The sequence below is a fragment of the Palaemon carinicauda genome, chromosome 13, assembly GCF_036898095.1.
Source record: "Palaemon carinicauda isolate YSFRI2023 chromosome 13, ASM3689809v2, whole genome shotgun sequence".
In the NCBI taxonomy this organism is placed as follows: Eukaryota; Metazoa; Arthropoda; class Malacostraca; order Decapoda; family Palaemonidae; genus Palaemon; species Palaemon carinicauda.
In genome coordinates, this window is record NC_090737.1 from 99215264 (window position 1) to 99227763 (window position 12500).

A 12500-nucleotide genomic window follows, 5' to 3' on the forward strand; every position below is an offset into this window, starting at 1 on the left:
CCCCTTCAAGAAGCAGCCTTCTGCAATGCAAAGAAGGCCCTATCAGCTGCTGCAGCTCTCACTTTTCCTATCCCACATGCCCCTCTCCTTCTCTCCACCGATGCCAGCGACGTTGCTGTTGGTGCAGTACTCGAGCAGGTGGTCAACGGCTCGCCCCGCCCATTGGCCTTCTTCAGCAGAAAACTGTCCAAGGCAGAATCGGGTTATTCTACCTTTGATCGAGAATTGCTGGCGGTGCACTTGGCTGTCCGTCACTTTCGCCATTTCTTAGAAGGTACGCCCTTCGTCATTCGCACAGACCACATGCCTCTGGTGCACGCCTTTACTCGACAGTCTGATGCCTGGTCCGCCTGGCAACGCCGACATCTCTCCGCCGAAGGCTGAATACAATTGCACCCTTCAATACGTCCCTGGTAAAATGAATCCCGTTGCCGATACCCAGTCAAGAAACACGTTGGCTGCCATTCAACTGGGATTGGATTACAACGCTCTAGCTGAAGCCCAACGACAGGATCCAGAGTATCAAGCATGTAGGACATCCTGCACGTCCCTCCGTTGGGAAGACTTTCCCCTCGAAGATTCCAACACCACCACCCTCTGTGACGTCAGTACTGGCAGTCCGCGACCTTGGATTCCTGCTCCCATGCGCCGACAGGTGTTTGATTTCATTCACGGCCTTTCACATCCCTCGTGCCGTTCTACTGCACAGCTGCTGAAGGCAAAGTTCATTTGGCACGGCATTTCTAAGGATGCTAAGGATTGGGTCCGCGCCTGTACTTCTTGCCAAACTTCCAAAGTACATCAACACACGGATTCAGGAGTGGGCACCTTTCCTCAACCTCAGCGTCGTTTTGCACACATTCACGTCGACGTTGTAGGACCCCTACCCACATCACAAGGACATCGTTACCTGTTTACCATCATCGACCCCTCCACCCGTTGGCCTGAAGCCATTCCCATGGAAACTGCAACGTCCGCCTCATGTACATCTGCCTTACTCTCTGGATGGATTTCAAGATTTGGTATCCCTGAGCATATTACTTCTGACAGGGGAACCACTTTCACCTCTCAATTGTGGACGTCATTAGCGAATCTCCTGGGCATCACCCTACTTCAGACAACGGCCTACAACCCCGCTGCCAATGGAATGGTTGAACGTTTTCATCGCACCCTCAAAGCAGCTTTGATATGCCCTGCTGCAAGGATTGCAACTGGTTTACTCAGCTTCCCTGGGTCCTCCTGGGACTAAAGACCACTCCTAAAGACGCCCTCGACGTCTAGGCAGCTGAATTGGTGTATGGCGACCTGTTGGTCGTCCCTGCCGAATTTTTCCCTTCTGCAACCTCCTCCGACGATCTCCAGCGCATACGTCATGTCGTGGGAAAATTTACTCCATGCCGCCAGACTTACAAGCCCCCAGCGAAGCATCACATACCAACAGACTTTCACCCTGCAACGCACGTCTTTCTGCGCAACGACACTACCAAGCCACCGCTAACGCCCCCTTACACGGGCTCTTTCCTTGTGATCCGACGCAGTCCGAAAGCATTCCTACTAAACATTCATGGCAAAGAAGATTGGGTCTCCTTGATCGTCTAAAACCTGCTTATCTCCTGCCAGATGACCCGCCTACAGTTCACTTCTCTAGATCAGGGCGCCCTATTTAACATGTACAGCATGTAATTTTTAGGGGGGGGGGGGAGCCATGTAGGCTACCAACCGTGTGTCACACAATTGTACATAATTCCTTTTGTATATATTATGCTTGTATCCTCGCTCTTCCCTCGTACTAAAAAGAACCAGAACAAACATGTCTGTGTGTCGCCTATGTAACATTGTCATTTTCTCGAACATGTAATTTCCTGTTGCCTTGAGGTTTTGTATATAAAGGAGAGTGTTTCATAATAAATTAACTCAGTTGCTTTCACACTGCCTTTGAGTTCACAACCTTTCTCTCGGCACCGTCACAAGATAATGACGGTGATATATATATATATATATATATATATATATATATATATATATATATATATATATATATATATATATATATATATATATATATATATATATATATATATATCAGTTAGCTGAAGGAAGGAACAGTAAATGGAAATTATGACCTAGCGCTTTCGTGTTGTCCTCTAAGTTATGACAATACGAAAGGACTAGGGTTCAAATTTCGTTTTTCTGATCCTTCTTCCAGCTTAATGACAAATAAATGCATTGCATGCTTCAGTGATAGGTCTTTCTTTAGTATTTCCTTAAGTTTGGTCTGATTGTGTTTACGAATATCTTGGGTTGTTAGTTTGCTTATTCTTTTGAATAGTTCTAATTCTTTTTCAGCTCTATTGGCTTTCACCCTCATTTCTAATTTTTTCTTCTTAGGTTTTTGGTGTTTTCTGATAGTTTTCCTTGATTTTGTTTAGGAAGTCTTCCACCAATCTCTTCAGCTGATTCTAATTCAAATTTCATCAAATTACTGTTCATTTCTTATTTACTTTCTTCCATTTCACCATGTAACTGAGAGTACCTACTTAGTAATGCCAAACTAAACTCATAAAATTTTTCTCTTATTACAGGAGTATTTATTTTCTTTCTCTTTACTTAGATCTAAACAAGTTTGGCTTCTTATCATTCTATGATCTCCTGATTTTAGATAGACGCAAGTCTATTCATCTCAAATGTCGAGTAGAAATATCAGTGTCTTATTATCAGTAATAGTTGTGATATGAATAATAATAATTCATATTCCATTTCATTGTTTAACCAATTCTATTTTTGTAACAATTAGGCATAAATAGCTAATATAGAAGGTTTAAAGTCTAGTATAGTAAGTACAGTAGAAGCCTAAAAACTTTAAACAGAATAAATACCCACGAGTGTGAAAAAGAGGAGCAGCAAATAACGATTAAAAGAAAGATCTGAATAAGCAGTAAGGTTTGTGAGGCGATTTATCAAAGAAAATAAAAACCAAAAGCTAAATAAGAATTCAGATCTATTAGTAATGAATTAAGCCGAGAATTTTTTTTTCTTTTTATTTTCTTCTGACAAAAGTCAAAAAATTATTCCTTTACAGCTTTGAACAAAGGACGACACTGGATGCACACAAAGCGAGCAGGATAATGTTCTTGCTTTGTATTGCCAATGGTCTCTGCTTTAAGCGTGATCGCGATATCGAATCAAACTCTTCTGTGAAAATAATCCTTCAGATTTACCATTCAGGTCGATTAGTTTTCTTATTGGAAACAAAGCCTTAAGAGAGCGTGGAACTTGAATTGCAAAAATCATCGTTTCCAATCAACTCATTCACGAAAACTTCAATATTTTCGATTCGCTAATTGCAGTTGTTTCCAAGCAGTACTGTGAGGTGTGTCAATAGGTTGTTAATTTAGCTAAGAGAGAGAGAGAGAGAGAGAGAGAGAGAGAGAGAGAGAGAGAGAGAGAGAGAGAGAGAGAGAGAGAGAGAGAGGCTGTTTAGAGGGATTATATGAGTAAATAATGATGAAATTTAGATAACATTTTGTTGTTTTTTTTTTTTATATAAATCAGTTCTGGTGTTTGATAGCATTGTTATTGGTGACAGGCTGTTAATCCTGGAAGTATTTTATAAATGGAATAAATCATGTTTTTACCAGAAGGAAATTTCAGCTTGGCAACTGTTAGAAAATGCATTTCAATACTGTACCAACCGTGTGTCACACAATTGTACATAATTCCTTTTGCATATATTATGCTTGTATCTTCGCTCTTCCCTCGCACTAAACGAACATGAAAATTCATGTCTGCTGTTTCCTCTGTAACATTGTCTGTCTTGTTAACTTGTTATTTCCTGTTGCATTAAGGTTTTGTATATAAAGGAGAGTATTCTATAACAATATAACTCAGTTGATTGCATCCTGCCTTTGAGTTCACAACCCTCTCTCGGCCCGTCACATTGGTGACCCCGGAAGTCGACTTGCTCCCACTGCCTTCCACCCCCACCTCCCTCGCCCCTCCATCGTTGGTACTATGACGGAGACGGACTCTACTACAGCAGTTGGTGCTGCGGCCGCCCCATTGAAACTTTCACTGTTCTCCAGCGGAGAAGCGTTTGCTTGGTTTCAACGCGCAGAAGTCCACTTTCGTATCAGGGGCGTGACTCGCTCAACCACCAAAGCGGATTATGTTCTCGCGGCGATACCCGAGGACACCTTCCCAGAAATATCTGACTGGCTTTGTGAACAAGGAGACACCCCAATAGCGTATGACGCCCTCAAAACATACCTTCTGCAGCAATACTCGCCGTCGCCAGCCGCCCGTATAGCAAAGCTTTTTCAGCTCTCGCAACAACCGTTGGGGGACCAAAGGGCTTCGCTTGCCTTCAGGGAAATGACCAGTATCGCTCGCCTTCAACCTGCCGCAGACAGCTCTCCTCGTGAGGTGAACCTACTTCGTGCCCTTTGGATACGCCGTTTACCCAAACCTGTATGCGCTGCCATACCCGATGTCGATAGTTTACCCATAAAGGACTTGATGACCAAAGCCGACGCCCTTATGAACAGCCACTTCAAGACCTCCATCAACGCCTCCACCCCTGACGACGAGGATGCCTATTCAACGTCAACCGAAGCTGACATGAATGCCGTAGGACATACACGCCTACCCCGTGACGTGCCGAAGCGGCGACAAAGCCGCCCACCACCCACCAATCTCTCGCGCCCCAACGAACGACTTCTACAGCCACTTACTTCCTCCCATCCGCCGCTGTTTTGCTACTACCACTTCAGATTCGGGGCAACTGCGAAGAAATGTGCCGAGGATTGTCAGTGGCCAAAAAACGTGTAAGTAGGCCATCGCTTGTGGCGGTGGTCTCCTATGTTTCTAATCTTTTCTTTTTACAGGATGCAGGAACGGGCGTGCAATTTTTGGTAGACACGGGTGCTTGTAGTTCTCTTTTGCCAAGGAAACTCTTCAAGGCACGACGTAGTCTGTCTACATCTGCCGATATCCGCTTGGTAGCTGCCAACGGATCTGCGATACCCACCTACGGTTACGAGAACCTCACATTATCGTTCGGAAACGGTAAATTCAATTGGAAGTTTCTCGTTGCTGACGTCACAATGCCAATCCTCGGTGCGGATTTCCTCTCTCATTTCCACCTTCTGGTCTATGTCGCCCACCGACGATTGGTCAACGCAGACTCGTACTTGTCGACACCTCTTCAACCCGCCCCCTCTAACCTCGCTCTCCACATCAGCGCACCCACAGATGCCTACGCCCATCTCCTCACATCGTACCCGGAATTTTCCGTCCAGAACTTCGCCAAACGCCCACGGTTCCTGCCAAGCACGGTATTTATCACCATATCAAGACGACGGGACCCCCAGTCTTTGCAAAATTCAGACGTCTGGCACCGGAACGATTGGCAGCCGCCAAACAGACGTTCGCCGAAATGGAGAAAATGGGCCTTTGCCAAAAGGCCTCTAGCCCATGGTCGTCACCCTTACACATCGTTCTGAAGAAAGACGGCTCCTGAACATGCAAACAGAACCGGTTCACTACCCCCTCCCAAACATTGCTGATGTGACCTCCTACCTGCACAAAGTGAAGGTTTTCTCTACGCTCGACCTCCTGAAGGGGTATTATCAGGTGCCTATGAACCCAGAAGACATCCCCAAGACCGCCATCACCACTCCGTTTGGCACATACACCTTCAACTACTCCTGTTTTGGCCTTCGTAATGCTGGGGCAACGTTTCAACGTCTCATGGATGGCATCTTAGGGGACCTCCCTTTCTGTGTATGTTATGTGGATGACATACTTGTGTTCTCCTCCTCAAAAGAGGAACACCTCCCTCACCTGCGCATCTTGCTCAACCGCCTGCAACAAAACGGCCTTGTAGTCCGGTATGACAAGTGTACCTTTGGCGCCAACGAAGTGTCGTTCTTAGGGCACCGTATCACTCCTGAAGGAGTCCATCCCCTCCCTGAGAAGGTAGCAGCCGTTCAGAATTTCCCCGCGCCCTCGACCGTCAAAGCTCTGCAGGAATTCTTTCGCATGATCAACTATTATCACCGTTTTCTGCCAGCCATTGCCGCCACTCTTGCTCCCCTCTACGCCTCCCTCAAGGACAAGCCAAAGGAACTGAAGTGGGGTCCCCTTCAAGAAGCAGCCTTCTGCAATGCAAAGAAGGCCCTATCAACTGCTGCGGCTCTCACTTTTCCTATCCCACACGCCCCTCTCCTTCTCTCCACCGATGCCAGCGACGTCGCTATTGGTGCAGTATTCGAGCAGGTGGTCAAAGGCTCGCCCCGCCCATTGGCCTTCTTCAGCAGAAAACTGTCCAAGGCAGAATCGGGTTATTCTACCTTCGATCGAGAATTGCTGGCGGTGCACTTGGCTGTCCATCACTTTCGCCATTTCTTAGAAGGTACGCCCTTCGTCATTCGCACAGACCACATGCCTCTGGTGCACGCCTTCACTCGACAGTCTGACGCCTGGTCCGCCCGTCAACGCCGACATCTCTCCGCCGTGGCTGAATACAATTGCACCCTTCAATACGTCCCTGGTAAAATGAATCCCGTTGCCGATGCCCTGTCAAGAAACACGTTGGCTGCCGTTCAACTGGGATTGGATTACAACGCCCTGGCTGAAGCCCAACGACAGGATCCAGAGTATCAAGCTTGTAGGACATCCTGCACGTCCCTCCGTTACGAAGATTTTCCCCTCGAAGACTCAAAGACCACTCTCCTCTGTGACGTCAGTACTGGTAGACCGCGACCTTGGATTCCTGCTCCCATGCGCCGACAGGTGTTTGATTTCATTCACGGCCTTTCACATCCCTCGTGCCGTTCTACTGCACAGCTGCTGAAGGCAAAGTTCATTTGGCACAGCATTTCTAAGGATGCTAAGGATTGGGTCCGCGCCTGTACTTCTTGCCAAATTTCCAAAGTACATCGACACACGGATTCAGGAGTGGGCACTTTTCCTCAACCTCAGCGTCGTTTTGCACACATTCACGTCGATGTAGGCCCCCTACCCACATCACAAGGATATCGTTACCTGTTTACCGTCATCGACCGCTTCACTCGTTGGCCTGAAGCCATTCCCATGGAAACTGCAACGTCCACCTCATGTACATCTGCCTTACTCTCTGGGTGGATTTCAAGATTCGGTATCCCTGAGCATATTACTTCTGACAGGGGAACCACTTTCACCTCTCAATTGTGGACGTCATTAGCGAATCTCCTGAGCATCACCCTACTTCAGACAACGGCCTACAACCCCGCTGCCAATGGAATGGTTGAACGTTTTCATCGCACCCTCAAAGCAGCTTTGATGTCCTGCTGCAAGGATTGCAACTGGTTTACTCAGCTTCCCTGGGTCCTCCTGGGACTAAGGACCACTCCTAAAGACGCCCTCGACGTCTCGGCAGCTGAAATGGTGTATGGCGACCCGTTGGTCATCCCTGCCGAATTGTTTCCTTCTACAACCTCCTCTGACGATCTCCAGCGCATACGTCACGTCATGGGAAAATTTACTCCGTGCCGCCAGACTTACAAGCCCCCAGCGAAGCGTCACATACCAACGGACTTGCACTCTGCAACGCACGTCTTCCTGCCCAACGACACTAGCAAGCCACCGTTAACGCCCCCTTACACGGGCCCTTTCCTTGTGATCCGACGCAGTCCGAAAGCATTCCTCCTAAACATTCGGGGCAAAGAAGACTGGGTCTCCATTGATCGTCTAAAACCTGCTTATCTTCTGCCAGATGACCCGCCTACAGTTCGCCTCTCCAGATCAGGGCACCCTATTTAACATATACAGTATGTCATTTTTAGGGGGGGAGCCATGTAGCAACCGTGTGTCACACAATTTTTACATAATTCCTTTTGCATATATTATGCTTGTATCTTCGCTCTTCCCTCGCACTAAACGAACATGAAAATTCATGTCTGCTGTTTCCTCTGTAACATTGTCTGTCTCATTAACTTGTTATGTCCTGTTGCCTTGAGGTTTTGTATATAAAGGAGAGTGTTCTATAACAATATAACTCAGTTGATTGCATCCTGCCTTTGAGTTCACAACCCTCTCTCGGCCCGTCATAATACTCTTGTTTCTTCGTTATAAACACCATCGTTTACCACGTAAAGTTATTCAACTATACGTATATTTATATTATTGTTGTTCTTGTCATAACGACCAATCTCAAAGCAAGAAGATGAAAATCATAATCTTAAACCTAAGTGAGAGTCATTTTGATAACAAATTAGGAAGTGATTATTTCATTTTGAAAATTTGACTCGTTACAACTAATTCTCTCTCTCTCTCTCTCTCTCTCTCTCTCTCTCTCTCTCTCTCTCTCTCTCTCTCTCTCTCTCTCTCTCTCTCTCTCTCGGGGTAATGTGTATTTGAAATCCTGATTTTATATAATTGTCCTCAGCTCAAGCTAAGTCAGTATGTTGCCTTTCCAGAATCAGAAAAAGATAAAGTTTTCAAGTAGATATCAAACTATAAAACCCAGAAAATTTTTTTTTTGGGATGAATGAATTTCAAGAGGATTTTAAGGCCCTAAACATGGTAGCGTTAGATTACTCTTGGAGCAAAACATGGTTGATTTTTTCAGTTTATCCTGTAATCATGCAACTATTCATTACGTAGTATTGATATTTTTTGGGAAGAGTTGGGTTTATAATTCCTGAAAGTAATTAGATTAGATAAAATTGATTGTGATGGCCAATACAAAAAAAAAAAAAAAAAAGATGAGAACATAACTAAATAAATAATTATAAAAGTCAGAGATAGTTCTAGCTTTTGCTTATTAAATAGATTAATAGGCCTCTAGAGTTTATTGAATGTGTTTTTGGAAAATAAGTTATAAGGACACCTCCCAAGATGTCATCACAGCGTTATGCAAAATTAACGACATAATGCATATAACCTTCACGTTACACATATTACTTTATGTGTCAGATTCTTGTCAGATTCGTCAACCAAGACAAGAGTCCTTGGGAGCCCCAGAACCCCCTGACACCTCAGTATCTATCATTTTCTGGAGAGAAAGGATTTACTATATATATATATATATATATATATATATATATATATATATATATATATATATATATGTATATATATATATATATATATATATATATATATATATTGTGTGTGTGTGTGTAGAAACCATTATGTATAAGTATTTTGATGTGCTTTTATTCAGACTTCTATGTAAGTGTATGATTAGATAATGGTGCGGAAATATGTAGTGCCTAAGGTTGTTCCTAAACAATTTAGTTAAGTAAGGAATGCGGCAGTGACTTGAGTGTTTAATTAATATCTCTCGCCACATGTATTTAGTCGATACATCTTCATGCTAGAAAAAATAAGTCGTATATATTGTTATTCGTATGTTTTTGTGTGTGTGTCTATGTGTTTATGTTTAAATATATTTTATAAGTCAAAGCAGGAAGAGAAGGCTTTTTTTTCTGTATTACATTTTTGCTATGATACTTTAGCGAGGCTTTTGCATTCTATTCCAGGCTACGGAATTATACCGCTTAAATGTTGCCGTTTTTCGTTTAGTTGGATAAAATCAAAATAATACATAAATATATCATGGGGTTTTACTTTCACTGGGACGCTTTAAAAAGAAAATTATGCTATTTTTCCCTTTGACAAACTTTTATTTCTGGAAGTCGTGGTATTTTTTTTTTTTTTTTTTTTTTTTTTTTTGGATCTAGGGATCTTTATTTTTGATATAGGGAATTTTTACAGAGCTCATAGATTTTTTTCAATCTTTTGGAAATCCAAAGTAAAATTGGGTTAGTAAAAAATGGAGGCGGAAAAATTGCTGATATTTCTCACTCGAAAATTTATTTGAATTTTTTATTTTTGTTTAGCAATAATATATAATTGAAGTCCTTTAACTCCGTTTCATACCGTTGGTGCGCATTTGATTACGTCTTTCATTTTCAGCTTTTTGGAATAATCTAATCTGTACATGGTGTTCTCTTTTCTTCATCTTATTATTATCAATATTGTCATTATCATTTTTACAAACTTCTTCCCAATATTTTCCACAAACACTGCAAATTTTCTTGGTTCATGCAATCTGTGAAAGACCTCTTTGCTTATTCCACCATCAACTATCATCTCTGCTCTCCATATCCTCTTATAAATCAAGTACTTCAATATTTCATTATCAATACTAATATTCATTTTTTCTATATTCATGCTTTTCATTTTCCCTCATATAGTAGGGTAAGGCAATTTTAGACAGGCAATTTTGGACAAGTGAGGCAAAAATTGGACAGCTGCAATATCTCTAAAACTATTTATAATTTTCAAAAACTATAATGCTGTTAGAAATTGCCCAACCTTCTACTTTATAGATATTAGTATGTTTGATTTTGAAAAAAGTATTAAATACCACTAAAAAAATTGTTGAATATGAGTGTCCAATAATTGCCTCACCTTCATTTTAGGGCTTCTCAAAAATAATACTAGAAATTATTATTTCTAAAAAAAATTAGTAGATGATACTAAAGGAAGGTACAAAATAGAAATTGATGAAAAAATAAAAATTGATGAAAAAATCTGGAATATCTAGTTTCCAATTTTGCCTCGCCTCGAAAAATGGTGAGGCAATTTTGGACACTTAAATGAAAAAGCAACTAATTCTTAATGTTAAGTTATTAAGTGATAGATTTTGTAATTTTCTTATCTTTTATATTATTCTTATATGCATTTATATATTTTCTTGATGATTTCAACCAAAAATATAAGTAATTGATAGTTATTTGAAAATATTTTTAACCCTTTACTTCAAGGGAAAAAATATTGATTTATAAAAAACGGAAAAAGAAATAGGTTTTCTTTTCAAAGAAAATATTAATCAAACCTATTACTAATGAAAAAATAAGTACAATACAAAACCTGAAATGAAAGTGAACAATTCAAAATATATTATAGCCATATATGTAACAAAATAAATACCTGAATATAAGACTTGTCTATTTACTTCAACTGAATGCTTTAAAAACTAATTCTGTTCTTTTATAGATGGCACTAACCATTTTAGTTAAGGCCTGGGTTCCATAAATAAAGGACCTTTAATTATATCTATGATTTGAAAAAAGTATGTATTCGTTTGGTGCTATGGATACTCCTCTACTCCTAAGGCCTGGTGGATGATCTTAGTGGAATTAGTATGGACCGGCAGGGGTCACTTGCCCTAGGCACTGCGCATCACAAGGAACTAGCTGCATTTGATGACTTTAACCAATGAATTCTCTATGGATTTAGTCATTCTTTGAAAAGCGAAAATGAAAGAATGGCCCCCGTCCCAGGCGTTACAGGGTGCTAAGAATCTCCTGGTTAATAAATACTAAAGAAAAATTGAAAATTGGTAATTGGGATGTTAGAAAGATGAATCAGATTTGGAAGTTACAGCAAGTAGAGAATGAATTTATGAAATATAGTTTGGATTTCTTAGCCCTAAGTGAAACACGTAAAGGGATAGGTAAAGAGCTCACACCTAGGCAATACATATATCTACTCAGGAAGAACAGATGGAGTTGGAAGAGAAGAAAAGTCATTAATGGAATGGAGAGCTGTATATAGCAGATGGTCACTTGCAAAGTTTAAATCAAAGCAGTGTAATATGAGAATTGTAGTTAACTATGCACCAACAAATGATTTCCCTGAAGAAAGGAAAGATGAATACTAAAAAGAATTGCAGAGTGTAACAGTTGAGATCTCAGAGAGAGATATGAAAATTGTTATTGGTGACTTCAATGCTGAAGTTGGAAGGAATAATCGAAGTATAGAGAATGTGATGGGTGTTGAGGGTCTTGGCGAAGTTGCAAATGAAAATGGAGCGCATTTTATAAGTTTTTGTTCAACAAACAATCTTGTTATTAGAGATATTCTTTTTCCAGAACAAGGCCATCCACAAATAAACATGGGCTTCATCATGTGGCAGTTACAAAAATCAAATAGATCACATCATTGATAAAGAGAGAAGGAGGACTCTGAGAAGTGTAAGAAGCTATAGAGGTGCAAATATTGGTAGTGACCACTAGCTCCTCTTGCTACACTGAAATTAAAACTGAAAGCACCCAACAGAAATGTAGATAAAATATCTAGGTTTGATACAACCAAGCTTCTAGAGGATGAGCACAGAAATCTTTGAAATTGAAGGCAGTCTTATAGAATTCAAATTGGCAAACAATTAACGAATGATACTTGGGATACTATAAAAAGGAGACAAAGATAGAAGTTGATTGTTAAATTTTTTTGAGGAAGTAATGAAAATTGCAAGGTAGAGCATGCTATGCATTCCAGTATTGATAGTGAGGTCAAAAGAAAAGCCAGAAATGACCGGAGAGAATATTTAGACAGGAAAGCAGATGAGTCTGACAAAGCTATGGATTCAGGGAATGACTATGGTATAAGAATTGTACATAGAATTATTATAGAAATCTCTACGGGAGCAAAGAAGAAGAAGCATATAA